A 26,194-nucleotide genomic window follows, 5' to 3' on the forward strand; every position below is an offset into this window, starting at 1 on the left:
GCTTCTGCTGCTTCTGCTTCTGCTTGTGTCTGGCCGCTGTTGGAGCGTCCAGGCACAGGACTTCTGCTGCTGCTGACTAAATGGCCTCCTTAATTGGATCATTTGAGTAGCCAGCACACCTGTGCAGGTAGGGCATGACATGATAGGCAGCTGCCTTGATAGCGGGTGGGTGCTGAATGTTCCTAATTGACAAAATAAGATTAATGCTTATAAAGAAATATAAAATCTCATCCCTTCCCCAATATCGCGCCACACCCCTACCCCTTAATTCCCTGGTTGAACTTGATGGACATATGTCTTTTTTCGACCGTACTAACTATGTAACTATGTAACATAACATGGGGGGGGGGGGGGGGGGTCTCCTGGCTGTTCACACAGGTGTGTCATTGCTGTACATTGACCATGCATTGCTTCTGTGGTATTGCAAAGGCAAAGACAAATGCTTCCAGCCATCCATTGCACTAATGGATTGGTCATCAGCTGGCTGTCTATGTCCCGCATCAATATAGACCAAAGTACAGAGGGTTAGGCTATGCTATTGTGCACCTACCTGATGCATCAGAAGGTGCGAGGCCCTTGCTAAATTCTGTGCACAGACTTTGAGATCTATACTTTAGACTGTATCTAAACCTGCTCCAACATGGACTGACATTCTGGCCTACTTTCAGCCGATGCGACTTGTCTGTCGCTGAACAGTCGCTTTTTATGTATTCAGCACCTATGTATAATGTTGTAAAAATGCTCTAGAAGCTAAAGTCGCAGAAATGTCACACATATTTGGCCTGCAACTTTCTGTGCGACAAATTCAGACAGGAAAAATCAGTATAAATCCTTAGAAAATTATCCCCCAGTGTCTCCATCTGCTGGCAGTATTGAATAAGCATTGCTGCACTGATGGGGTATGCATTAGACGAAAAAAAAGAAGAAAAAGAAGAATAATACGCCCAGAAAAGAGGCGAAAAGGAGAAAAACGTAAAAAAACGTGAAAAAAAAGTAAGAGGAAGAGAAGGGAAAAAAAGGTGGAAATGGGTTTAAAAGTGATTTCGGCGGAGAAATATATATATATATATATATATATATATATATATATATATATATATACGCGCACACACACACATATATATAAACGTATTCTCCGTTGAGATATTGCAGCCGCTGCTGTGTCCAGGCCCAGGAGCCTTAGCACTGTGCTGTGATGTCACTCAATACCACTGACATCACTAGGTGTAAACAACATCTCTCCTTTGCTGTGTATGTGACTATGGAGCTGTTTGGTGATGTCGTCTATTATGGCCTTCATAGAAGCAACAGGAGATTGTTGCATCCATCTAGAACCCTCAGAACTACAGTGCTATGATGTCACTCACTTCCACAGGCCTTGCAGAGTGTAAACAACAACAACCCAGCTTTGTTGTGTATGTAACCATAGGGATTTGTGATGTCACCTAGAACCTTCACAGCAGCGACAGCTTTATGAGGAGCATCAGCACTGCTCTGCCTGAGCAGAACCATCACCGCCATAGGTTGTCAAATAACCCGGGTTTAACCCACACAGGTAAGTCCAATGGGGTGCAGGCATGTCCTCTATGCTTACAGCTTCCCGTGGGTGTTGGTTTGATACCGTTTGGGGACAGCCAAGGAGGCATCTGCAGGCAACAAAGGTAGGTGTGTGCTTGTGTGTGTGTTTCCTATGCAGATCCTAAGCCCAGTGTCACATGCAAGTAGGAGGAGTAAGAAGGGTTCCTGGCAAATCCGGGTTATGGATTGCATTTAAAAAGGCCCCGTGGGAGTGCAATGGGCCCCTGTCTTGCTGCTTAGCAATAATGGTATGGGTTTAGGTTCTGCTGTGTGTACTGGTGGTTGACTGCCCCCCAGCCCAGAGTGTGCATGGAAAATTGTCTGGCAGCCTCCCTGACAGCAAGCAGTGATAGTGCCCATGAAGGGCACCTTGTTGGGCCCGCCCCTTTCACGGTTATCGCTTCTCGGCCTTTTGGCTAAGATCAAGTGTAGTATCTGCATTTGGTCTGGTCGGAAGGTGTCTGTGGTACCCCGCTTCTCGGCCTTAGGGGATTGTCTCTCCTTACGGAGGGACTTCACCCCCTTGCTGCTATTGGGGAGCGGGCTTAGTCCACGGACAACGGGTTGCGATCCCCCTGTCTCTGGGACCTTGTGTCTCAGAAGGCATTTTCGGTACGTTGAGCGTTACCTGTAGCTTCGGAAGCACCTAGGGTACCCCCGACCTCTGCCTTGGGTAAGGGTTCCGCTTTTATAGCGGGATTCCGAGCCCCTGCTGCTATTGGGGAAGGGGCTTAGTCCCTGGGTGTGGAAGATGCCGTTCTCCTGGGCTTTCCCCTCTGGGGAAATGTCGATGCGAAATACCATCCGCATAGAGGTGTCGGAGAGCCATCGTCAGTTGAAGAACCTCCGCTTCATTGCGGAGGTGATTCTTCTTGACTACTTCCGCCTCAATAGGGAGGACATCCTGTGTCTAAATGACCAGGAAAGCCGTGGCCTGTATACCGTCACCTTCACGGCCACGGCGTGTTGCGATAACATCTATGCAACCTTGTCTGGTGCGGACCAGAGGGACGATCGACTCGACGGTCTTTCGTTCCAGTTCCTCTATGGTGAGGAACATATACCGTTGGTGGTGGCTATGCACAGCCCTCATGTGACCACGGAGGATATAGCCACTTTTCTTCGGCGATACTGCGAAGAGGTGCGATTCGCAAACAAAATCTTGAACTCCGTGCGGTTCTGGAACGGCAAGAGGAAGTTCTGGGTCAAGCTCCGTAAGGATCCCGGTGGTATTGGGGGTCTTTGCCATCCGCCCCCAAATTTTGCCATCGGGAGAGTTCGGGGCTTCCTGTTCTATCCTCAAATGCCTATGTATTGCCGAAATTGCTTGAGGTTTGGCCACACCCAGGAGACCTGCGGCGCGGAGCGTGTGATTCGCTGCAATAGGTGTGGCCAAGAAGGTCACATAGCCTCAAGATGTAGCCATACAATAAGGTGCAACCTCTGCGGAGAGGAAAATCACGATTTTAATTCCTGTCCCCATAAAGCAAAAACTACGATGGGTGGGTCAAGGCTGGGCCCACCCAAAGAGGGGACAGGACAAAAGACGTCCTTTTTTAAGATGCCCAAACCCCAGATGGCAGGTACTGATGGGTCCAGGCCCAAGACCTCTGGTGCTCCATCGGGGGGCCCACCGGTGGTAGTGCTAGGGGGAGGCCATGGGGATTCCACGAAGCCCGGGCGGGTGATCGAGTTTACTGCCCGGGAAATTGAAAGACGTCGATCGACTTCCTACCTGGCTCAAGAGCCCGCCGAAACTTCTGAAGGGGGCTCACCTGTGGCGGGTGGCAGCCGACGGGCCTCGGTGGGGGCAAAAGTGGACCCAAAATTGCAGCATAAGCCAGGTACTGGCTTGGCCCAGGGTCGCCCTGCTCCGGACGAAGAGGCCCCGGTGAAAGCCCGCCGGAAGGGGAGCCAGGTGGCCAGGTCTGAGCCCGGTCCTGTTACTCCGCCTATACAGGACAGGGCCAAGAAGACAAGTGGCGCCAAACCAGGGTTTGCTGCCCCGCCAGCAGTGGACCCGGTGGGTAAAACTGGCCATCGTCGATCGATGGGGAAGTTGGAGCAACAGTCCTCAGCAACGCTTGCTGGGGAACAAGCGATGAAAACTTCCCAAGGTAGCGGCAAAGGTTCCGGAAAAGAGGCCTCACAGGCCCCTGTGCAGCAGTTCCAGTCGTCAAATGATGAAAGAAGACGCAGATCCATCAGCCGGGGGCCAGAGATTACATCGAGTGAGAGCAACACAGAGGATATGGACAGCAGTGTGACATTTAAAAGACAAAGAGAAGAAGAAGAGGAAGACATTCAAAGGAAAGCGGCGTGCCGTAGTTCGGACGAGAGCGAGCTCAGGGTCGGGGCATCATCGATCTCAAGCTCCGACCCTCAGAACATCAAGGAGCTGATGACCCCGCAGGCGGGGGATGACGGTACGCAGCTTATTATTGACTTTGATTCTCCAAGCACGGACTCTCCATAAACTATGCCTATCCCTGTAAAAATTGCCTCACTCAATGTGAGGTCCTTAAAGAGCCCTGATCGCAGGGCTGCTTTATTTTCTTATCTAGAGACATGTGACTTTGACCTTTGCCTGCTACAAGAATGTGGAATCCCTAGTAAAATGGACTATAAAGACTTAAAAGAAGACTGGAAGCTGGGCCCATCCATATGGTCCGGTGCAAATGACTGTCGTTCTGTGGGTGTTGGGCTGCTCTGCCGAGGCCAGTCCTTTTCTATTCATACAGTAACTGAGATTGTGCCTGGCAGAGCTCTTTTAATTCATCTATATTTTAATGGACTTTTAATTCGTGTTTTAAATGTGTATGCCCCTCCTGATAAACAGGAGCGGGCAGAACTATTTGAAATTTTACCACTGTTTTGTGTTGGGTCTTCCCCCCTGCTGGTGGGAGGTGATTTTAACTGCATACGTGATGGGGAACACCGGCAGGGTGGGGATATTAATCGTAAAGACCGCACTTCTTACCTGCTTAAAAATTTTATTGATGATTTTAATTTGAAAGATTGCTGGAAGGATCTCTTGCCGGAGGACCCAGGCGCCACATGGTCCAATGGAAGAGTGAGCTCCAGAATCGATTTTATTTTTTCCTCTAGAGCTTTTAAACCCCTGAAATGCACGCTCGAGCAGAATATCTTCTCTGATCATAAGCTCCTCTTGGTGGGCCTGGAGCTAGAGGGGGAGCAAAAAGCAAAAAGGGGCCTCTGGAGATTAAACACCACACTCCTAGAGGACCCTGAGATAAAAGAGGAGTTTGTGCGGACCTACCAATGCTGGCAATCACAAAGAAAACCCCACGAGCCTATGCTGCACTGGTGGGAGGGCACCAAATCTAAAATCAGATTTTTTTTTATCAAAGCAGGTAAGAAGAAGGCAAAAATGGAAAAACAGTGGTTTTATGTTCTTAACATGCGTTTAAATGTACTTTTTAAATTGAAAGAAGCTGGTATGGATGTAGAAAATGATATTTTAAACCTTAAAACTGAAATAAAACATGCCATAGAAAAGAAAGGGAAACAAATCATTTTTAACTCACATGTGCAGCACCTGGAGGAGGGCGAGAAATGTTCCCGTTTCTTTTTTAAAAAAGTGATGAATAGGAGGGATATCATCCAAAACCTTGAGGGTGAATCCACTCCAAAAGGCATGTTAGATGCAGTTTTTAACTTCTACCAGCTTCTTTTTAATAAGAAAGATCTTAATCCATCCTTTTTAGAACATGTTCTTAATTCCCTTGATTTTAAGCTAGATGTTTTAGACCAGGAGGTTTTATCCCGTGATCTTAACTTAGATGAACTTTTATTTGTTTTTAAAAGTTTTTCTAGTGGGAAGGCCCCTGGGGAAGATGGTTTACCCATCGAATTTTATTTAGCTTTTTGGGATATTTTAAAGGATGATATGGTTTTATTGTATAAAGAAACTTTTATTGTTAATGAACTTCCCCCTTCCTGGAGGAGGGGGATTGTATCATTACTTTTTAAAAAGGGTGAAAAGGATATGCTAAAAAATTGGCGCCCCATCACACTTTTAAATGTTGATTATAAAGTTTTAGCCAAGTTATTAGCTGTCCGTTTTAAACCTTTTATTCATAAATTAATTCACCCAAATCAGGTTTGTGGGGTACCTGGAAGGTCTATAGCTGAATCCCTAAATATTTTAAGAGATGTTTTATGGTATTTTAAGGATAGAAATCAAACTGTAGCAATTTTATCCTTAGACTTTGAAAAAGCCTTTGATAGGGTCTCCCATGAATACCTGTTTTTAGTTCTTAAAAAGATGGCAGTGCCTGAAACGATTTTAAGCCGAATCATGCTTTTATACCGATCCTGTTTTAGTCAAGTCTCTGTTAATGGCTTTTTAACCAGCGGTGTTCCTCTTTTATCAGGTGTCAAACAGGGCTGCCCCCTGTCCCCACTCCTTTTTATTTGCGCAATCGAACCACTGATGGCCCTCCTCAGAAAAGACCGGGTAGTAAGAGGCGTACCGATACCTGGTGGAGGAGGGACCCATCTAAAGGTGTTGGGGTACATGGATGATGTCACCATACTGTGCCCGGACTCTCCATCCATGAGGGGGGCATTGAGGAACACCAGCTATTTCTGCGAGGTCTCTGGTTTTAAGCTAAACACAGATAAATGTGACTGTTTTTATATTGGCTCCTGGGATTCATCCATCACCCCAGGAGTCACAATGCAACAGGATCAAATTAAAGTTTTAGGTATTGTTTTTAACCAGGTCAATGATGGGAGCCCTAACTGGGATTCAGCTATAGCTAAGATGGAGAAGAAGATTTTAATGTGGAATCTTAGAAACCTTACCATGGAGGGGAAGATTTTAATAATAAAGATGGTTTTACTCCCTATTATGCTATACATTGCCATGGTATTTCCTCCATCTATTTTATACATTAAAAAAGTAACTAGAATTGTTTTTACTTTTTTATGGGGTTCAAAAATGGAGAAATTAAAGCGTGATTTTATGTACAAAAGTAAAGATAATGGCGGGAAAGATGTTCCTAACCTTTTTACTTTCTTTTACATAAAGTATTTCTGTTTCTGTTTTAAAATTATTAAATCCAATGGCATTTTTAGCTGCTTTTTAAGGTACGCTGCGGGCATGGTTTTTAAAAGATGGTTGCGCATCCCTCTGAACGCTCCGGTGCTTCTGTGTCCCCCAAAACATTATGTGGTGTTGGAAAAGACAGTCAGGCTCCTAGGTCTCCAAGATTTGGAGCCTGACATACTGGGGGACCAGAGAAAGGTATCAAAGGTCCTCAGGCGGAGTGAGGTTACCCTGGCAGTGTCCAATTTCACACAGGCAAGATCCAAAAAGGTATGGCGGAACGTGTACGGGAAGTTTCTGGCGAATGTACACAGGGATCTTGCCTGGGCAATCGTCCACCAGTGCCTCCCTACTCGTGAGTTTCAGCACAGGCGAGGACTGGTGGCGAGAGCCAAGTGCCCGAGAGATGGCTGCGGAGTGGACGAAACGGTGCTGCACATATTTTGGAACTGCCCTTTTGCACGGGAGCTTTGGAGGAAGGTAGGCCCACTTTTGAAGTGGGCCTGCGGCCTAAAAGATTTTAATCACGAATGTGTCTTTTACGGTCTTTTTAACTGCCCCAATTTTAAACAGCAGATGATCTGCTGGATGATTATTAATTGTTTTAAAAATGCCATCTGGAAAGTTAGGAACATCTTACTTTTTAAACATGATTTTATTGATGTTAAAAACTGTATAAAGCTGGCCCTGAGTGAGATGTACATCTATTACCTAAGAGACAAGAAACAGTTGGGGGCCAGCGAGGCAGCATCCATGTGGTGTCTGCCTCTATGGAACGAAATAACAGTATAATCAGTTTTTATGACATTTGTATAATGTTTTATCCTGCCATTTTTATTTTTTCTCCTTTTATTACTGGTTTTATTATTTGTATTTTAAAACTTTTGTGAACCTTTTATTATTTAGCATTTTAAATTTTGTATGGTTTCTTATTTATTCAATAAAATTTTGTTGAAACCTTATCTGTTCTTATCAGTTTAATATCTGATACGTCCCCTATCTGGGGACCATATATTAAATGGATTTTTGAGAACGGGGGCCGATTTCGAAGCTTGCTTCCGTCGCCCTATGCATTGACCCGATATGGCAGTATCTTCGGGTACAGTGCACCACCCCCTTACAGGGTTAAAAAGAAAGATTCCTACTTTCATTGCTACCTGCTTGCTGGCTAGCCAGCTAGCCAGCCCTGTGGGCCTTGCTGCTGCTGCAGCCAAAAAACAAAAGGTGGTGCTGCTGCTGCTTCTGCTGCTTCTGCTTCTGCTTGTGTCTGGCCGCTGTTGGAGCGTCCAGGCACAGGACTTCTGCTGCTGCTGACTAAATGGCCTCCTTAATTGGATCATTTGAGTAGCCAGCACACCTGTGCAGGTAGGGCATGACATGATAGGCAGCTGCCTTGATAGCGGGTGGGTGCTGAATGTTCCTAATTGACAAAATAAGATTAATGCTTATGAAGAAATATAAAATCTCATCCCTTCCCCAATATCGCGCCACACCCCTACCCCTTAATTCCCTGGTTGAACTTGATGGACATATGTCTTTTTTCGACCGTACTAACTATGTAACTATGTAACATAACATGGGGGGGGGGTCTCCTGGCTGTTCACACAGGTGTGTCATTGCTGTACATTGACCATGCATTGCTTCTGTGGTATTGCAAAGGCAAAGACAAATGCTTCCAGCCATCCATTGCACTAATGGATTGGTCATCAGCTGGCTGTCTATGTCCCGCATCAATATAGACCAAAGTACAGAGGGTTAGGCTATGCTATTGTGCACCTACCTGATGCATCAGAAGGTGCGAGGCCCTTGCTAAATTCTGTGCACAGACTTTGAGATCTATACTTTAGACTGTATCTAAACCTGCTCCAACATGGACTGACATTCTGGCCTACTTTCAGCCGATGCGACTTGTCTGTCGCTGAACAGTCGCTTTTTATGTATTCAGCACCTATGTATAATGTTGTAAAAATGCTCTAGAAGCTAAAGTCGCAGAAATGTCACACATATTTGGCCTGCAACTTTCTGTGCGACAAATTCAGACAGGAAAAATCAGTATAAATCCTTAGAAAATTATCCCCCAGTGTCTCCATCTGCTGGCGGTATTGAATAAGCATTGCTGCACTGATGGGGTATGCATTAGACGAAAAAAAAGAAGAAAAAGAAGAATAATACGCCCAGAAAAGAGGCGAAAAGGAGAAAAACGTAAAAAAACGTGAAAAAAAAGTAAGAGGAAGAGAAGGGAAAAAAAGGTGGAAATGGGTTTAAAAGTGATTTCGGCGGAGAAATATATATATATATATATATATATATATATATATATATATATATACGCGCACACACACACATATATATAAACGTATTCTCCGTTGAGATATTGCAGCCGCTGCTGTGTCCAGGCCCAGGAGCCTTAGCACTGTGCTGTGATGTCACTCAATACCACTGACATCACTAGGTGTAAACAACATCTCTCCTTTGCTGTGTATGTGACTATGGAGCTGTTTGGTGATGTCGTCTATTATGGCCTTCATAGAAGCAACAGGAGATTGTTGCATCCATCTAGAACCCTCAGAACTACAGTGCTATGATGTCACTCACTTCCACAGGCCTTGCAGAGTGTAAACAACAACAACCCAGCTTTGTTGTGTATGTAACCATAGGGATTTGTGATGTCACCTAGAACCTTCACAGCAGCGACAGCTTTATGAGGAGCATCAGCACTGCTCTGCCTGAGCAGAACCATCACCGCCATAGGTTGTCAAATAACCCGGGTTTAACCCACACAGGTAAGTCCAATGGGGTGCAGGCATGTCCTCTATGCTTACAGCTTCCCGTGGGTGTTGGTTTGATACCGTTTGGGGACAGCCAAGGAGGCATCTGCAGGCAACAAAGGTAGGTGTGTGCTTGTGTGTGTGTTTCCTATGCAGATCCTAAGCCCAGTGTCACATGCAAGTAGGAGGAGTAAGAAGGGTTCCTGGCAAATCCGGGTTATGGATTGCATTTAAAAAGGCCCCGTGGGAGTGCAATGGGCCCCTGTCTTGCTGCTTAGCAATAATGGTATGGGTTTAGGTTCTGCTGTGTGTACTGGTGGTTGACTGCCCCCCAGCCCAGAGTGTGCATGGAAAATTGTCTGGCAGCCTCCCTGACAGCAAGCAGTGATAGTGCCCATGAAGGGCACCTTGTTGGGCCCGCCCCTTTCACGGTTATCGCTTCTCGGCCTTTTGGCTAAGATCAAGTGTAGTATCTGTTCTTATCAGTTTAATATCTGATACGTCCCCTATCTGGGGACCATATATTAAATGGATTTTTGAGAACGGGGGCCGATTTCGAAGCTTGCTTCCGTCGCCCTATGCATTGACCCGATATGGCAGTATCTTCGGGTACAGTGCACCACCCCCTTACAGGGTTAAAAAGAAAGATTCCTACTTTCATTGCTACCTGCTTGCTGGCTAGCCAGCTAGCCAGCCCTGTGGGCCTTGCTGCTGCTGCAGCCAAAAAACAAAAGGTGGTGCTGCTGCTGCTGCTTCTGCTGCTTCTGCTTCTGCTTGTGTCTGGCCGCTGTTGGAGCGTCCAGGCACAGGACTTCTGCTGCTGCTGACTAAATGGCCTCCTTAATTGGATCATTTGAGTAGCCAGCACACCTGTGCAGGTAGGGCATGACATGATAGGCAGCTGCCTTGATAGCGGGTGGGTGCTGAATGTTCCTAATTGACAAAATAAGATTAATGCTTATGAAGAAATATAAAATCTCATCCCTTCCCCAATATCGCGCCACACCCCTATCCCTTAATTCCCTGGTTGAACTTGATGGACATATGTCTTTTTTCGACCGTACTAACTATGTAACTATGTAACATAACATGGGGGGGGAGGGGGGGTTCTCCTGGCTGTTCACACAGGTGTGTCATTGCTGTACATTGACCATGCATTGCTTCTGTGGTATTGCAAAGGCAAAGACAAATGCTTCCAGCCATCCATTGCACTAATGGATTGGTCATCAGCTGGCTGTCTATGTCCCGCATCAATATAGACCAAAGTACAGAGGGTTAGGCTATGCTATTGTGCACCTACCTGATGCATCAGAAGGTGCGAGGCCCTTGCTAAATTCTGTGCACAGACTTTGAGATCTATACTTTAGACTGTATCTAAACCTGCTCCAACATGGACTGACATTCTGGCCTACTTTCAGCCGATGCGACTTGTCTGTCGCTGAACAGTCGCTTTTTATGTATTCAGCACCTATGTATAATGTTGTAAAAATGCTCTAGAAGCTAAAGTCGCAGAAATGTCACACATATTTGGCCTGCAACTTTCTGTGCGACAAATTCAGACAGGAAAAATCAGTATAAATCCTTAGAAAATTATCCCCCAGTGTCTCCATCTGCTGGCGGTATTGAATAAGCATTGCTGCACTGATGGGGTATGCATTAGACGAAAAAAAAGAAGAAAAAGAAGAATAATACGCCCAGAAAAGAGGCGAAAAGGAGAAAAACGTAAAAAAACGTGAAAAAAAAGTAAGAGGAAGAGAAGGGAAAAAAAGGTGGAAATGGGTTTAAAAGTGATTTCGGCGGAGAAATATATATATATATATATATATATATATATATATATATATATATATATATACGCGCACACACACACATATATATAAACGTATTCTCCGTTGAGATATTGCAGCCGCTGCTGTGTCCAGGCCCAGGAGCCTTAGCACTGTGCTGTGATGTCACTCAATACCACTGACATCACTAGGTGTAAACAACATCTCTCCTTTGCTGTGTATGTGACTATGGAGCTGTTTGGTGATGTCGTCTATTATGGCCTTCATAGAAGCAACAGGAGATTGTTGCATCCATCTAGAACCCTCAGAACTACAGTGCTATGATGTCACTCACTTCCACAGGCCTTGCAGAGTGTAAACAACAACAACCCAGCTTTGTTGTGTATGTAACCATAGGGATTTGTGATGTCACCTAGAACCTTCACAGCAGCGACAGCTTTATGAGGAGCATCAGCACTGCTCTGCCTGAGCAGAACCATCACCGCCATAGGTTGTCAAATAACCCGGGTTTAACCCACACAGGTAAGTCCAATGGGGTGCAGGCATGTCCTCTATGCTTACAGCTTCCCGTGGGTGTTGGTTTGATACCGTTTGGGGACAGCCAAGGAGGCATCTGCAGGCAACAAAGGTAGGTGTGTGCTTGTGTGTGTGTTTCCTATGCAGATCCTAAGCCCAGTGTCACATGCAAGTAGGAGGAGTAAGAAGGGTTCCTGGCAAATCCGGGTTATGGATTGCATTTAAAAAGGCCCCGTGGGAGTGCAATGGGCCCCTGTCTTGCTGCTTAGCAATAATGGTATGGGTTTAGGTTCTGCTGTGTGTACTGGTGGTTGACTGCCCCCCAGCCCAGAGTGTGCATGGAAAATTGTCTGGCAGCCTCCCTGACAGCAAGCAGTGATAGTGCCCATGAAGGGCACCTTGTTGGGCCCGCCCCTTTCACGGTTATCGCTTCTCGGCCTTTTGGCTAAGATCAAGTGTAGTATCTGTTCTTATCAGTTTAATATCTGATACGTCCCCTATCTGGGGACCATATATTAAATGGATTTTTGAGAACGGGGGCCGATTTCGAAGCTTGCTTCCGTCGCCCTATGCATTGACCCGATATGGCAGTATCTTCGGGTACAGTGCACCACCCCCTTACAGGGTTAAAAAGAAAGATTCCTACTTTCATTGCTACCTGCTTGCTGGCTAGCCAGCTAGCCAGCCCTGTGGGCCTTGCTGCTGCTGCAGCCAAAAAACAAAAGGTGGTGCTGCTGCTGCTTCTGCTGCTTCTGCTTCTGCTTGTGTCTGGCCGCTGTTGGAGCGTCCAGGCACAGGACTTCTGCTGCTGCTGACTAAATGGCCTCCTTAATTGGATCATTTGAGTAGCCAGCACACCTGTGCAGGTAGGGCATGACATGATAGGCAGCTGCCTTGATAGCGGGTGGGTGCTGAATGTTCCTAATTGACAAAATAAGATTAATGCTTATGAAGAAATATAAAATCTCATCCCTTCCCCAATATCGCGCCACACCCCTATCCCTTAATTCCCTGGTTGAACTTGATGGACATATGTCTTTTTTCGACCGTACTAACTATGTAACTATGTAACATAACATGGGGGGGGAGGGGGGGTTCTCCTGGCTGTTCACACAGGTGTGTCATTGCTGTACATTGACCATGCATTGCTTCTGTGGTATTGCAAAGGCAAAGACAAATGCTTCCAGCCATCCATTGCACTAATGGATTGGTCATCAGCTGGCTGTCTATGTCCCGCATCAATATAGACCAAAGTACAGAGGGTTAGGCTATGCTATTGTGCACCTACCTGATGCATCAGAAGGTGCGAGGCCCTTGCTAAATTCTGTGCACAGACTTTGAGATCTATACTTTAGACTGTATCTAAACCTGCTCCAACATGGACTGACATTCTGGCCTACTTTCAGCCGATGCGACTTGTCTGTCGCTGAACAGTCGCTTTTTATGTATTCAGCACCTATGTATAATGTTGTAAAAATGCTCTAGAAGCTAAAGTCGCAGAAATGTCACACATATTTGGCCTGCAACTTTCTGTGCGACAAATTCAGACAGGAAAAATCAGTATAAATCCTTAGAAAATTATCCCCCAGTGTCTCCATCTGCTGGCGGTATTGAATAAGCATTGCTGCACTGATGGGGTATGCATTAGACGAAAAAAAAGAAGAAAAAGAAGAATAATACGCCCAGAAAAGAGGCGAAAAGGAGAAAAACGTAAAAAAACGTGAAAAAAAAGTAAGAGGAAGAGAAGGGAAAAAAAGGTGGAAATGGGTTTAAAAGTGATTTCGGCGGAGAAATATATATATATATATATATATATATATATTTATACGCGCACACACACACATATATATAAACGTATTCTCCGTTGAGATATTGCAGCTGCTGCTGTGTCCAGGCCCAGGAGCCTTAGCACTGTGCTGTGATGTCACTCAATACCACTGACATCACTAGGTGTAAACAATATCTCTCCTTTGCTGTGTATGTGACTATGGAGCTGTTTGGTGATGTCGTCTATTATGGCCTTCATAGAAGCAACAGGAGATTGTTGCATCCATCTAGAACCCTCAGAACTACAGTGCTATGATGTCACTCACTTCCACAGGCCTTGCAGAGTGTAAACAACAACAACCCAGCTTTGTTGTGTATGTAACCATAGGGATTTGTGATGTCACCTAGAAACTTCACAGCAGCGACAGCTTTATGAGGAGCATCAGCACTGCTCTGCCTGAGCAGAACCATCACCGCCATAGGTTGTCAAATAACCCGGGTTTAACCCACACAGGTAAGTCCAATGGGGTGCAGGCATGTCCTCTATGCTTACAGCTTCCCGTGGGTGTTGGTTTGATACCGTTTGGGGACAGCCAAGGAGGCATCTGCAGGCAACAAAGGTAGGTGTGTGCTTGTGTGTGTGTTTCCTATGCAGATCCTAAGCCCAGTGTCACATGCAAGTAGGAGGAGTAAGAAGGGTTCCTGGCAAATCCGGGTTATGGATTGCATTTAAAAAGGCCCCGTGGGAGTGCAATGGGCCCCTGTCTTGCTGCTTAGCAATAATGGTATGGGTTTAGGTTCTGCTGTGTGTACTGGTGGTTGACTGCCCCCCAGCCCAGAGTGTGCATGGAAAATTGTCTGGCAGCCTCCCTGACAGCAAGCAGTGATAGTGCCCATGAAGGGCACCTTGTTGGGCCCGCCCCTTTCACGGTTATCGCTTCTCGGCCTTTTGGCTAAGATCAAGTGTAGTATCTGTTCTTATCAGTTTAATATCTGATACGTCCCCTATCTGGGGACCATATATTAAATGGATTTTTGAGAACGGGGGCCGATTTCGAAGCTTGCTTCCGTCGCCCTATGCATTGACCCGATATGGCAGTATCTTCGGGTACAGTGCACCACCCCCTTACAGGGTTAAAAAGAAAGATTCCTACTTTCATTGCTACCTGCTTGCTGGCTAGCCAGCTAGCCAGCCCTGTGGGCCTTGCTGCTGCTGCAGCCAAAAAACAAAAGGTGGTGCTGCTGCTGCTTCTGCTGCTTCTGCTTCTGCTTGTGTCTGGCCGCTGTTGGAGCGTCCAGGCACAGGACTTCTGCTGCTGCTGACTAAATGGCCTCCTTAATTGGATCATTTGAGTAGCCAGCACACCTGTGCAGGTAGGGCATGACATGATAGGCAGCTGCCTTGATAGCGGGTGGGTGCTGAATGTTCCTAATTGACAAAATAAGATTAATGCTTATGAAGAAATATAAAATCTCATCCCTTCCCCAATATCGCGCCACACCCCTACCCCTTAATTCCCTGGTTGAACTTGATGGACATATGTCTTTTTTCGACCGTACTAACTATGTAACTATGTAACATAACATGGGGGGGGGGGGGTCTCCTGGCTGTTCACACAGGTGTGTCATTGCTGTACATTGACCGTGCATTGCTTCTGTGGTATTGCAAAGGCAAAGACAAATGCTTCCAGCCATCCATTGCACTAATGGATTGGTCATCAGCTGGCTGTCTATGTCCCGCATCAATATAGACCAAAGTACAGAGGGTTAGGCTATGCTATTGTGCACCTACCTGATGCATCAGAAGGTGCGAGGCCCTTGCTAAATTCTGTGCACAGACTTTGAGATCTATACTTTAGACTGTATCTAAACCTGCTCCAACATGGACTGACATTCTGGCCTACTTTCAGCCGATGCGACTTGTCTGTCGCTGAACAGTCGCTTTTTATGTATTCAGCACCTATGTATAATGTTGTAAAAATGCTCTAGAAGCTAAAGTCGCAGAAATGTCACACATATTTGGCCTGCAACTTTCTGTGCGACAAATTCAGACAGGAAAAATCAGTATAAATCCTTAGAAAATTATCCCCCAGTGTCTCCATCTGCTGGCGGTATTGAATAAGCATTGCTGCACTGATGGGGTATGCATTAGACGAAAAAAAAGAAGAAAAAGAAGAATAATACGCCCAGAAAAGAGGCGAAAAGGAGAAAAACGTAAAAAAACGTGAAAAAAAAGTAAGAGGAAGAGAAGGGAAAAAAAGGTGGAAATGGGTTTAAAAGTGATTTCGGCGGAGAAATATATATATATATATATATATATATATATATACGCGCACACACACACATATATATAAACGTATTCTCCGTTGAGATATTGCAGCCGCTGCTGTGTCCAGGCCCAGGAGCCTTAGCACTGTGCTGTGATGTCACTCAATACCACTGACATCACTAGGTGTAAACAACATCTCTCCTTTGCTGTGTATGTGACTATGGAGCTGTTTGGTGATGTCGTCTATTATGGCCTTCATAGAAGCAACAGGAGATTGTTGCATCCATCTAGAACCCTCAGAACTACAGTGCTATGATGTCACTCACTTCCACAGGCCTTGCAGAGTGTAAACAACAACAACCCAGCTTTGTTGTGTATGTAACCATAGGGATTTGTGATGTCACCTAGAACCTTCACAGCAGCGACAGCTTTATGAGGAGCATCAGCACTGCTCTGCCTGAGCAGAACCATCACCGCCATAGGTTGTCAAATAACCCGGGTTTAACCCACACAGGTAAGTCCAATGGGGTGCAGGCATGTCCTCTATGCTTACAGCTTCCCGTGGGTGTTGGTTTGATACCGTTTGGGGACAGCCAAGGAGGCATCTGCAGGCAACAAAGGTAGGTGTGTGCTTGTGTGTGTGTTTCCTATGCAGATCCTAAGCCCAGTGTCACATGCAAGTAGGAGGAGTAAGAAGGGTTCCTGGCAAATCCGGGTTATGGATTGCATTTAAAAAGGCCCCGTGGGAGTGCAATGGGCCCCTGTCTTGCTGCTTAGCAATAATGGTATGGGTTTAGGTTCTGCTGTGTGTACTGGTGGTTGACTGCCCCCCAGCCCAGAGTGTGCATGGAAAATTGTCTGGCAGCCTCCCTGACAGCAAGCAGTGATAGTGCCCATGAAGGGCACCTTGTTGGGCCCGCCCCTTTCACGGTTATCGCTTCTCGGCCTTTTGGCTAAGATCAAGTGTAGTATCTGTTCTTATCAGTTTAATATCTGATACGTCCCCTTTCTGGGAACCATATATTAAATGGATTTTTGAGAACGGGGGCCGATTTCGAAGCTTGCTTCCGTCGCCCTATGCATTGACCCGATATGGCAGTATCTTCGGGTACAGTGCACCACCCCCTTACAGGGTTAAAAAGAAAGATTCCTACTTTCATTGCTACCTGCTTGCTGGCTAGCCAGCTAGCCAGCCCTGTGGGCCTTGCTGCTGCTGCAGCCAAAAAACAAAAGGTGGTGCTGCTGCTGCTTCTGCTGCTTCTGCTTCTGCTTGTGTCTGGCCGCTGTTGGAGCGTCCAGGCACAGGACTTCTGCTGCTGCTGACTAAATGGCCTCCTTAATTGGATCATTTGAGTAGCCAGCACACCTGTGCAGGTAGGGCATGACATGATAGGCAGCTGCCTTGATAGCGGGTGGGTGCTGAATGTTCCTAATTGACAAAATAAGATTAATGCTTATGAAGAAATATAAAATCTCATCCCTTCCCCAATATCGCGCCACACCCCTACCCCTTAATTCCCTGGTTGAACTTGATGGACATATGTCTTTTTTCGACCGTACTAACTATGTAACTATGTAACATAACATGGGGGGGGGGGGTCTCCTGGCTGTTCACACAGGTGTGTCATTGCTGTACATTGACCATACATTGCTTCTGTGGTATTGCAAAGGCAAAGACAAATGCTTCCAGCCATCCATTGCACTAATGGATTGGTCATCAGCTGGCTGTCTATGTCCCGCATCAATATAGACCAAAGTACAGAGGGTTAGGCTATGCTATTGTGCACCTACCTGATGCATCAGAAGGTGCGAGGCCCTTGCTAAATTCTGTGCACAGACTTTGAGATCTATACTTTAGACTGTATCTAAACCTGCTCCAACATGGACTGACATTCTGGCCTACTTTCAGCCGATGCGACTTGTCTGTCGCTGAACAGTCGCTTTTTATGTATTCAGCACCTATGTATAATGTTGTAAAAATGCTCTAGAAGCTAAAGTCGCAGAAATGTCACACATATTTGGCCTGCAACTTTCTGTGCGACAAATTCAGACAGGAAAAATCAGTATAAATCCTTAGAAAATTATCCCCCAGTGTCTCCATCTGCTGGCGGTATTGAATAAGCATTGCTGCACTGATGGGGTATGCATTAGACGAAAAAAAAGAAGAAAAAGAAGAATAATACGCCCAGAAAAGAGGCGAAAAGGAGAAAAACGTAAAAAAACGTGAAAAAAAAGTAAGAGGAAGAGAAGGGAAAAAAAAGGTGGAAATGGGTTTAAAAGTGATTTCGGCGGAGAAATATATATATATATATATATATATATATATATATACGCGCACACACACACATATATATAAACGTATTCTCCGTTGAGATATTGCAGCCGCTGCTGTGTCCAGGCCCAGGAGCCTTAGCACTGTGCTGTGATGTCACTCAATACCACTGACATCACTAGGTGTAAACAACATCTCTCCTTTGCTGTGTATGTGACTATGGAGCTGTTTGGTGATGTCGTCTATTATGGCCTTCATAGAAGCAACAGGAGATTGTTGCATCCATCTAGAACCCTCAGAACTACAGTGCTATGATGTCACTCACTTCCACAGGCCTTGCAGAGTGTAAACAACAACAACCCAGCTTTGTTGTGTATGTAACCATAGGGATTTGTGATGTCACCTAGAACCTTCACAGCAGCGACAGCTTTATGAGGAGCATCAGCACTGCTCTGCCTGAGCAGAACCATCACCGCCATAGGTTGTCAAATAACCCGGGTTTAACCCACACAGGTAAGTCCAATGGGGTGCAGGCATGTCCTCTATGCTTACAGCTTCCCGTGGGTGTTGGTTTGATACCGTTTGGGGACAGCCAAGGAGGCATCTGCAGGCAACAAAGGTAGGTGTGTGCTTGTGTGTGTGTTTCCTATGCAGATCCTAAGCCCAGTGTCACATGCAAGTAGGAGGAGTAAGAAGGGTTCCTGGCAAATCCGGGTTATGGATTGCATTTAAAAAGGCCCCGTGGGAGTGCAATGGGCCCCTGTCTTGCTGCTTAGCAATAATGGTATGGGTTTAGGTTCTGCTGTGTGTACTGGTGGTTGACTGCCCCCCAGCCCAGAGTGTGCATGGAAAATTGTCTGGCAGCCTCCCTGACAGCAAGCAGTGATAGTGCCCATGAAGGGCACCTTGTTGGGCCCGCCCCTTTCACGGTTATCGCTTCTCGGCCTTTTGGCTAAGATCAAGTGTAGTATCTGTTCTTATCAGTTTAATATCTGATACGTCCCCTATCTGGGGACCATATATTAAATGGATTTTTGAGAACGGGGGCCGATTTCGAAGCTTGCTTCCGTCGCCCTATGCATTGACCCGATATGGCAGTATCTTCGGGTACAGTGCACCACCCCCTTACAGGGTTAAAAAGAAAGATTCCTACTTTCATTGCTACCTGCTTGCTGGCTAGCCAGCTAGCCAGCCCTGTGGGCCTTGCTGCTGCTGCAGCCAAAAAACAAAAGGTGGTGCTGCTGCTGCTTCTGCTGCTTCTGCTTGTGTCTGGCCGCTGTTGGAGCGTCCAGGCACAGGACTTCTGCTGCTGCTGACTAAATGGCCTCCTTAATTGGATCATTTGAGTAGCCAGCACACCTGTGCAGGTAGGGCATGACATGATAGGCAGCTGCCTTGATAGCGGGTGGGTGCTGAATGTTCCTAATTGACAAAATAAGATTAATGCTTATGAAGAAATATAAAATCTCATCCCTTCCCCAATATCGCGCCACACCCCTACCCCTTAATTCCCTGGTTGAACTTGATGGACATATGTCTTTTTTCGACCGTACTAACTATGTAACTATGTAACATAACATGGGGGGGGGGGGGTCTCCTGGCTGTTCACACAGGTGTGTCATTGCTGTACATTGACCATGCATTGCTTCTGTGGTATTGCAAAGGCAAAGACAAATGCTTCCAGCCATCCATTGCACTAATGGATTGGTCATCAGCTGGCTGTCTATGTCCCGCATCAATATAGACCAAAGTACAGAGGGTTAGGCTATGCTATTGTGCACCTACCTGATGCATCAGAAGGTGCGAGGCCCTTGCTAAATTCTGTGCACAGACTTTGAGATCTATACTTTAGACTGTATCTAAACCTGCTCCAACATGGACTGACATTCTGGCCTACTTTCAGCCGATGCGACTTGTCTGTCGCTGAACAGTCGCTTTTTATGTATTCAGCACCTATGTATAATGTTGTAAAAATGCTCTAGAAGCTAAAGTCGCAGAAATGTCACACATATTTGGCCTGCAACTTTCTGTGCGACAAATTCAGACAGGAAAAATCAGTATAAATCCTTAGAAAATTATCCCCCAGTGTCTCCATCTGCTGGCGGTATTGAATAAGCATTGCTGCACTGATGGGGTATGCATTAGACAAAAAAAAAGAAGAAAAAGAAGAATAATACGCCCAGAAAAGAGGCGAAAAGGAGAAAAACGTAAAAAAACGTGAAAAAAAAGTAAGAGGAAGAGAAGGGAAAAAAAGGTGGAAATGGGTTTAAAAGTGATTTCGGCGGAGAAATATATATATATATATATATATATATATATATATATATATATATATACGCGCACACACACACATATATATAAACGTATTCTCCGTTGAGATATTGCAGCCGCTGCTGTGTCCAGGCCCAGGAGCCTTAGCACTGTGCTGTGATGTCACTCAATACCACTGACATCACTAGGTGTAAACAACATCTCTCCTTTGCTGTGTATGTGACTATGGAGCTGTTTGGTGATGTCGTCTATTATGGCCTTCATAGAAGCAACAGGAGATTGTTGCATCCATCTAGAACCCTCAGAACTACAGTGCTATGATGTCACTCACTTCCACAGGCCTTGCAGAGTGTAAACAACAACAACCCAGCTTTGTTGTGTATGTAACCATAGGGATTTGTGATGTCACCTAGAACCTTCACAGCAGCGACAGCTTTATGAGGAGCATCAGCACTGCTCTGCCTGAGCAGAACCATCACCGCCATAGGTTGTCAAATAACCCGGGTTTAACCCACACAGGTAAGTCCAATGGGGTGCAGGCATGTCCTCTATGCTTACAGCTTCCCGTGGGTGTTGGTTTGATACCGTTTGGGGACAGCCAAGGAGGCATCTGCAGGCAACAAAGGTAGGTGTGTGCTTGTGTGTGTGTTTCCTATGCAGATCCTAAGCCCAGTGTCACATGCAAGTAGGAGGAGTAAGAAGGGTTCCTGGCAAATCCGGGTTATGGATTGCATTTAAAAAGGCCCCGTGGGAGTGCAATGGGCCCCTGTCTTGCTGCTTAGCAATAATGGTATGGGTTTAGGTTCTGCTGTGTGTACTGGTGGTTGACTGCCCCCCAGCCCAGAGTGTGCATGGAAAATTGTCTGGCAGCCTCCCTGACAGCAAGCAGTGATAGTGCCCATGAAGGGCACCTTGTTGGGCCCGCCCCTTTCACGGTTATCGCTTCTCGGCCTTTTGGCTAAGATCAAGTGTAGTATCTGTTCTTATCAGTTTAATATCTGATACGTCCCCTATCTGGGGACCATATATTAAATGGATTTTTGAGAACGGGGGCCGATTTCGAAGCTTGCTTCCGTCGCCCTATGCATTGACCCGATATGGCAGTATCTTCGGGTACAGTGCACCACCCCCTTACAGGGTTAAAAAGAAAGATTCCTACTTTCATTGCTACCTGCTTGCTGGCTAGCCAGCTAGCCAGCCCTGTGGGCCTTGCTGCTGCTGCAGCCAAAAAACAAAAGGTGGTGCTGCTGCTGCTTCTGCTGCTTCTGCTTCTGCTTGTGTCTGGCCGCTGTTGGAGCGTCCAGGCACAGGACTTCTGCTGCTGCTGACTAAATGGCCTCCTTAATTGGATCATTTGAGTAGCCAGCACACCTGTGCAGGTAGGGCATGACATGATAGGCAGCTGCCTTGATAGCGGGTGGGTGCTGAATGTTCCTAATTGACAAAATAAGATTAATGCTTATGAAGAAATATAAAATCTCATCCCTTCCCCAATATCGCGCCACACCCCTACCCCTTAATTCCCTGGTTGAACTTGATGGACATATGTCTTTTTTCGACCGTACTAACTATGTAACTATGTAACATAACATGGGGGGGGGGGGGGGGGTCTCCTGGCTGTTCACACAGGTGTGTCATTGCTGTACATTGACCATGCATTGCTTCTGTGGTATTGCAAAGGCAAAGACAAATGCTTCCAGCCATCCATTGCACTAATGGATTGGTCATCAGCTGGCTGTCTATGTCCCGCATCAATATAGACCAAAGTACAGAGGGTTAGGCTATGCTATTGTGCACCTACCTGATGCATCAGAAGGTGCGAGGCCCTTGCTAAATTCTGTGCACAGACTTTGAGATCTATACTTTAGACTGTATCTAAACCTGCTCCAACATGGACTGACATTCTGGCCTACTTTCAGCCGATGCGACTTGTCTGTCGCTGAACAGTCGCTTTTTATGTATTCAGCACCTATGTATAATGTTGTAAAAATGCTCTAGAAGCTAAAGTCGCAGAAATGTCACACATATTTGGCCTGCAACTTTCTGTGCGACAAATTCAGACAGGAAAAATCAGTATAAATCCTTAGAAAATTATCCCCCAGTGTCTCCATCTGCTGGCGGTATTGAATAAGCATTGCTGCACTGATGGGGTATGCATTAGACGAAAAAAAAGAAGAAAAAGAAGAATAATACGCCCAGAAAAGAGGCGAAAAGGAGAAAAACGTAAAAAAACGCGAAAAAAAAGTAAGAGGAAGAGAAGGGAAAAAAAGGTGGAAATGGGTTTAAAAGTGATTTCGGCGGAGAAATATATATATATATATATATATATATATATATATATATATATACGCGCACACACACACATATATATAAACGTATTCTCCGTTGAGATATTGCAGCCGCTGCTGTGTCCAGGCCCAGGAGCCTTAGCACTGTGCTGTGATGTCACTCAATACCACTGACATCACTAGGTGTAAACAACATCTCTCCTTTGCTGTGTATGTGACTATGGAGCTGTTTGGTGTTGTCGTCTATTATGGCCTTCATAGAAGCAACAGGAGATTGTTGCATCCATCTAGAACCCTCAGAACTACAGTGCTATGATGTCACTCACTTCCACAGGCCTTGCAGAGTGTAAACAACAACAACCCAGCTTTGTTGTGTATGTAACCATAGGGATTTGTGATGTCACCTAGAACCTTCACAGCAGCGACAGCTTTATGAGGAGCATCAGCACTGCTCTGCCTGAGCAGAACCATCACCGCCATAGGTTGTCAAATAACCCGGGTTTAACCCACACAGGTAAGTCCAATGGGGTGCAGGCATGTCCTCTATGCTTACAGCTTCCCGTGGGTGTTGGTTTGATACCGTTTGGGGACAGCCAAGGAGGCATCTGCAGGCAACAAAGGTAGGTGTGTGCTTGTGTGTGTGTTTCCTATGCAGATCCTAAGCCCAGTGTCACATGCAAGTAGGAGGAGTTAGAAGGGTTCCTGGCAAATCCGGGTTATGGATTGCATTTAAAAAGGCCCCGTGGGAGTGCAATGGGCCCCTGTCTTGCTGCTTAGCAATAATGGTATGGGTTTAGGTTCTGCTGTGTGTACTGGTGGTTGACTGCCCCCCAGCCCAGAGTGTGCATGGAAAATTGTCTGGCAGCCTCCCTGACAGCAAGCAGTGATAGTGCCCATGAAGGGCACCTTGTTGGGCCCGCCCCTTTCACGGTTATCGCTTCTCGGCCTTTTGGCTAAGATCAAGTGTAGTATCTGTTCTTATCAGTTTAATATCTGATACGTCCCCTATCTGGGGACCATATATTAAATGGATTTTTGAGAACGGGGGCCGATTTCGAAGCTTGCTTCCGTCGCCCTATGCATTGACCCGATATGGCAGTATCTTCGGGTACAGTGCACCACCCCCTTACAGGGTTAAAAAGAAAGATTCCTACTTTCATTGCTACCTGCTTGCTGGCTAGCCAGCTAGCCAGCCCTGTGGGCCTTGCTGCTGCTGCAGCCAAAAAACAAAAGGTGGTGCTGCTGCTGCTTCTGCTGCTTCTGCTTCTGCTTGTGTCTGGCCGCTGTTGGAGCGTCCAGGCACAGGACTTCTGCTGCTGCTGACTAAATGGCCTCCTTAATTGGATCATTTGAGTAGCCAGCACACCTGTGCAGGTAGGGCATGACATGATAGGCAGCTGCCTTGATAGCGGGTGGGTGCTGAATGTTCCTAATTGACAAAATAAGATTAATGCTTATGAAGAAATATAAAATCTCATCCCTTCCCCAATATCGCGCCACACCCCTACCCCTTAATTCCCTGGTTGAACTTGATGGACATATGTCTTTTTTCGACCGTACTAACTATGTAACTATGTAACATAACATGGGGGGGGGGGGGGTCTCCTGGCTGTTCACACAGGTGTGTCATTGCTGTACATTGACCATGCATTGCTTCTGTGGTATTGCAAAGGCAAAGACAAATGCTTCCAGCCATCCATTGCACTAATGGATTGGTCATCAGCTGGCTGTCTATGTCCCGCATCAATATAGACCAAAGTACAGAGGGTTAGGCTATGCTATTGTGCACCTACCTGATGCATCAGAAGGTGCGAGGCCCTTGCTAAATTCTGTGCACAGACTTTGAGATCTATACTTTAGACTGTATCTAAACCTGCTCCAACATGGACTGACATTCTGGCCTACTTTCAGCCGATGCGACTTGTCTGTAGCTGAACAGTCGCTTTTTATGTATTCAGCACCTATGTATAATGTTGTAAAAATGCTCTAGAAGCTAAAGTCGCAGAAATGTCACACATATTTGGCCTGCAACTTTCTGTGCGACAAATTCAGACAGGAAAAATCAGTATAAATCCTTAGAAAATTATCCCCCAGTGTCTCCATCTGCTGGCGGTATTGAATAAGCATTGCTGCACTGATGGGGTATGCATTAGACGAAAAAAAAGAAGAAAAAGAAGAATAATACGCCCAGAAAAGAGGCGAAAAGGAGAAAAACGTAAAAAAACGTGAAAAAAAAGTAAGAGGAAGAGAAGGGAAAAAAAGGTGGAAATGGGTTTCAAAGTGATTTCGGCGGAGAAATATATATATATATATATATATATATATATATATATATATATATATACGCGCACACACACACATATATATAAACGTATTCTCCGTTGAGATATTGCAGCCGCTGCTGTGTCCAGGCCCAGGAGCCTTAGCACTGTGCTGTGATGTCACTCAATACCACTGACATCACTAGGTGTAAACAACATCTCTCCTTTGCTGTGTATGTGACTATGGAGCTGTTTGGTGATGTCGTCTATTATGGCCTTCATAGAAGCAACAGGAGATTGTTGCATCCATCTAGAACCCTCAGAACTACAGTGCTATGATGTCACTCACTTCCACAGGCCTTGCAGAGTGTAAACAACAACAACCCAGCTTTGTTGTGTATGTAACCATAGGGATTTGTGATGTCACCTAGAACCTTCACAGCAGCGACAGCTTTATGAGGAGCATCAGCACTGCTCTGCCTGAGCAGAACCATCACCGCCATAGGTTGTCAAATAACCCGGGTTTAACCCACACAGGTAAGTCCAATGGGGTGCAGGCATGTCCTCTATGCTTACAGCTTCCCGTTGGTGTTGGTTTGATACCGTTTGGGGACAGCCAAGGAGGCATCTGCAGGCAACAAAGGTAGGTGTGTGCTTGTGTGTGTGTTTCCTATGCAGATCCTAAGCCCAGTGTCACATGCAAGTAGGAGGAGTAAGAAGGGTTCCTGGCAAATCCGGGTTATGGATTGCATTTAAAAAGGCCCCGTGGGAGTGCAATGGGCCCCTGTCTTGCTGCTTAGCAATAATGGTATGGGTTTAGGTTCTGCTGTGTGTACTGGTGGTTGACTGCCCCCCAGCCCAGAGTGTGCATGGAAAATTGTCTGGCAGCCTCCCTGACAGCAAGCAGTGATAGTGCCCATGAAGGGCACCTTGTTGGGCCCGCCCCTTTCACGGTTATCGCTTCTCGGCCTTTTGGCTAAGATCAAGTGTCTTGCCCTAAGGTATTCGGGTACCCCTCTCCTCGGCCTTGTGGGATCGCCCAGGTTTATTGCCTGGGCTTCACCCACCTGCTGCTATTGGGGAGAGGGCTTAGTCCCAGGATAACGGGAAGGTGATCATCGGAGGACGGGTCTGCCGGAGAGGATGGCTAATGCGCCGAACGCTCCTAATACAGTACGGCTGTTTATCGAGGAGGAAAAGAGGAGTGCCTACGGGATTTTGCATGTCCAGCAGAAGGTCGTGGAGGGAGTGCTGAGGATGCCGCATGCTTCCATCTTCTGTGTCCAGGTCTTTCCCAGCCAAGGATTCTTTGACGTGACCTTCTACAACCTGGATGATCTCCG

The 26,194-nt window shown here is 46.1% G+C and overlaps 8 non-coding genes and 1 pseudogene across 8 annotated transcripts; all 9 read left to right on the plus strand.

Moving 5' to 3' along the window:
* The first annotated feature begins 1,974 nt into the window (after positions 1-1,974).
* On the plus strand, positions 1,975-2,192 carry LOC130320839 (U2 spliceosomal RNA; annotated as a pseudogene).
* Positions 2,193-7,581: 5,389 nt separating this feature from the next.
* Positions 7,582-7,767, plus strand: LOC130320808 (U2 spliceosomal RNA). Its single transcript, XR_008866654.1, has one exon. It is a non-coding gene; the product is annotated as a U2 spliceosomal RNA (small nuclear RNA).
* A 2,087-nt stretch (positions 7,768-9,854) lies between these two features.
* Positions 9,855-10,045, plus strand: LOC130320775 (U2 spliceosomal RNA). Its single transcript, XR_008866624.1, has one exon. It is a non-coding gene; the product is annotated as a U2 spliceosomal RNA (small nuclear RNA).
* A 2,103-nt stretch (positions 10,046-12,148) lies between these two features.
* LOC130320776 (U2 spliceosomal RNA) lies at positions 12,149-12,339 on the plus strand. Its single transcript, XR_008866625.1, has one exon. It is a non-coding gene; the product is annotated as a U2 spliceosomal RNA (small nuclear RNA).
* Positions 12,340-14,423: 2,084 nt separating this feature from the next.
* On the plus strand, positions 14,424-14,614 carry LOC130320777 (U2 spliceosomal RNA). Its single transcript, XR_008866626.1, has one exon. It is a non-coding gene; the product is annotated as a U2 spliceosomal RNA (small nuclear RNA).
* A 2,078-nt stretch (positions 14,615-16,692) lies between these two features.
* On the plus strand, positions 16,693-16,883 carry LOC130320801 (U2 spliceosomal RNA). Its single transcript, XR_008866648.1, has one exon. It is a non-coding gene; the product is annotated as a U2 spliceosomal RNA (small nuclear RNA).
* A 2,080-nt stretch (positions 16,884-18,963) lies between these two features.
* LOC130320778 (U2 spliceosomal RNA) lies at positions 18,964-19,154 on the plus strand. Its single transcript, XR_008866627.1, has one exon. It is a non-coding gene; the product is annotated as a U2 spliceosomal RNA (small nuclear RNA).
* A 2,086-nt stretch (positions 19,155-21,240) lies between these two features.
* Positions 21,241-21,431, plus strand: LOC130320779 (U2 spliceosomal RNA). The gene has a single exon (XR_008866628.1). It is a non-coding gene; the product is annotated as a U2 spliceosomal RNA (small nuclear RNA).
* A 2,092-nt stretch (positions 21,432-23,523) lies between these two features.
* On the plus strand, positions 23,524-23,714 carry LOC130320780 (U2 spliceosomal RNA). Its single transcript, XR_008866629.1, has one exon. It is a non-coding gene; the product is annotated as a U2 spliceosomal RNA (small nuclear RNA).
* The last annotated feature ends 2,480 nt before the right edge of the window (positions 23,715-26,194 follow it).

This window comes from Hyla sarda, unplaced genomic scaffold (assembly GCF_029499605.1).
Source record: "Hyla sarda isolate aHylSar1 unplaced genomic scaffold, aHylSar1.hap1 scaffold_222, whole genome shotgun sequence".
Lineage (NCBI taxonomy): Eukaryota > Metazoa > Chordata > Amphibia > Anura > Hylidae > Hyla > Hyla sarda.